General features: G+C 35.4%; 1 pseudogene; it reads left to right on the forward strand.

The window, feature by feature from the left end:
- The first annotated feature begins 241 nt into the window (after positions 1-241).
- LOC142176523 (premnaspirodiene oxygenase-like) lies at positions 242-2,540 on the forward strand (annotated as a pseudogene).
- The last annotated feature ends 589 nt before the right edge of the window (positions 2,541-3,129 follow it).

Genomic DNA, 3,129 nt, shown 5'->3' on the forward strand with positions numbered 1-3,129 from the left:
TGCTTTACCAGGGCAAGCCATATACCGGCTTACCACGCTCACTGTTTGTGAAATGTCTGGACGTGTACAAACCATTGCATACATAATACTGCCGAACAGCTTTAGTTGGATGCAAGCCATCAAAATAGACATGGGCATTCGTCTTTGAACAACCATTTCCTCCCATTTTGCATAAACTTGCAGTTTCACCTTCTTCTATTGATGCAAGTCTGTAGCTTTTAAAGAATAGCTTTTTGCTAGTGATACTCAACTGGTGCTGAGAACGAGTGGGAAGATTTTGTGACCATATTAGTTACTCCTATTTTCAATAAATTACTATGTCTAAGTGACTTTCATATTACTTAGGTAAAGTTAAATAATTTCTTCGTTAAAAAAATATTTTAACGAAATTAGTTGTTTTTGTCACTAACTTCTTCTTCTCTGTATATTATAAAGGGTCAAATCTATGTCAATCCCATCTCGGTGATTAGTTAAGTGGTTCTAATTTGACAAAACAAAAAATTATAGAAGTTCGGGAGGACTCTTAAAAGGGGTACAAAATGCATATATAATTATCATTCAAATGTATGTAGCTAAATAGAGATGTTTAGGTGGAACTCTTCTCATTGCATTGTTCTGATGTTGTTATTTATTATTTGTTGATGTAGGACATGTTTACTGCTGAAACTGAAACTTCATCTACAGCTATTATTTGGGCATTGCCAGAACTGATGAAGAATCCAAACGTCATGGCCAAGGCACAGAGTGAAGTGAGACAAGCCTTCAAAGGGAAGTCGAGTTTTGATGAAGAAGATCTTGATAATTTGCCATACCTAATGTTAGGGAATGTAGGGAACAAACATGTATTGATGGATATACAATGCCTTTTAAGGCCACACTACTAGTTAATACATGGTAACATGGGTAATTGGAAGAGATCCAGAAGTTTGGCATGACCCCGAGAGTTTTATACCAGAGAGATTTGAAAATTCTTCTATTGACTATATGGGAAATCACTTTGAGTTTATTCCATTTGGTTCCGGAAAAAGAATTTGTCCAGGAATGCAGTTTGGTTTAGCTAATTTTAGATATCCTCTGGCTCGGCTCCTCTACCACTTTAACTGGGAGCTTCCATATGGAACTAGTCCGAACGATTTGGATATGAGTGAGATACCTGGAATGAGTGCAGCGAAACAGAAAGATTTGTACTTAATAGCCAAAAACGATGAATGTTTGGATGTCGTGCTTTAGTTTGATGTTTATTTGTGACTCTTTTTTTGTATTTGAAGTTTACCCTGAAAATGAGCAAAGAATAAGCTCCACAATTGGTTTTACATTTTTGGTTCAAAAGGTCAGATCAAAGATGCTGTTGTGCCATTTGTGTAGTATGTAATAATAGGATCACATTTTGTTTCTCATTTCTCTATGTCATTGTTTTTGGTCCACATTGATATCCCATATTTAGTTCAAAAGATCAGATCAAATCCCTTATCGACAAAATATATATTTTAAAACTGATTAATGATTTAATATGTAACTTTCTATCAGGATCTCATTCATTTCATTCTTATCATGAAATTATCAATAATACATTTTTAACATAACCACATTCATATCATTCTAGTTGTAAGTATTGTATAGCAATCTATGAAGGTATTTCATCTTTTTATGTCTTAGGAGATGTCTTGCCTTGTTCTATTTCATTATACATATCTAATTCCACATTCATCCAAGAAACAGATCAGATATGGCCAGCAATACGTAACGGTTATTATCAGTTAAACAATACTGCATATTTGGAAAATCTAAGGCCGTATTAATACATTGGAGATAAGCATCACTGCAGGATAATATCAACAATAAGCAAGGCAAAACTGAATTTGAAACTAAAAGCTAAGCAGCAATTGAAAGAACCAGTCCAAGGAACAATCTATTGAACACGTTACACGCCAAGAAACTTTTGTGATGAATTAACTGCATAAAATGGCATTCCAAAGCTCACTCATGCAGTTGCGAGTTGAGAATGAACCTGTGATATTCACTAGTTTAGACATTTGCAGCTAGAAGACTACTAAACTTTCTCAGTATTGCAACAATGCTTTACTGTTCCAGCAGCAGTGATCTCAAGTCGTGCCATAACCCTGGATTGAACAATAATGACGAACAGTTCTGGAATGTAAAGGCAAAATATACAAATATAACTTCGGGGAACACTTAATTAGTGATGATAAATCATCTGACATATCACAATAAAGGAAGATATAAATTCTCTGCTACCCTGTGTGGCATTTAACACATTTTAATTTCTCTAATTTCATCCATTTAGGGGAAAAATGGAAAAGAAGTTAGCAGATCAAGGGCATAAGGAATGTGCTATTCTACAAGACTGTGCTATTTGTTGGGAAAACGTGTCAGGCTAACAGAAGAAAAAAAATATTTAAAAGAGAAAATTAATAAATTGCATAAGACAAGACAAAAGAAGATTTACGTGGTTCGGCAATTTTTGCCTACTCCACGGCCACACAAAGAATATCTCTTTACTAATTGAAGAGAGAAAGAAGAAGTTGAGGGATGATATACAAATGAAAATGCACACCCCTTTTATAGGCATTTGATGCCCTGCCGACGTAAGCGCTTACATCATAGGAATGCCGATGTAAGCGCTTATATCATACGAATGCCGATGTAAGCGCTTACATCATAAGTTCATCTCTTTTTGACTTTTCTTTCTTTTGTTTTGTCTACTTTTTTTTCCCACATAAAATAACAGGTTTGCTACTATCAATCTCCCCCTCAAACCTATGTTACATCAAGAAAGAAATAAAAAAAAAAGATTTGCTATTCTCTGGTGGCGCCTTCACGCTATTAGTCTTGAAGGCTAACTAAGGCAGTGCACAACCTCAGTTTGTCAACACCGACAACTTTGGTCAACATGTCTGACTAGTTCTTTGATCCTGGTATCTTCTGTAGGGAAAGAGTTTCTTCACTTATCAACTGTCGGATATGATGATACCTCAACTGGATATGCTTCGATCTTGCATGAAACACTGGATTCTTGGCAAGATGAATTGCACTCTGGCTATCGCTGAAAAGCTCAAAATTGTCCTGCTCTTTACCTAGCTCTTTAAGAAAATTCTTAAGCCAAATCAT

This window comes from Nicotiana tabacum, chromosome 22 (genome assembly GCF_000715075.1).
Source record: "Nicotiana tabacum cultivar K326 chromosome 22, ASM71507v2, whole genome shotgun sequence".
Lineage (NCBI taxonomy): Eukaryota > Viridiplantae > Streptophyta > Magnoliopsida > Solanales > Solanaceae > Nicotiana > Nicotiana tabacum.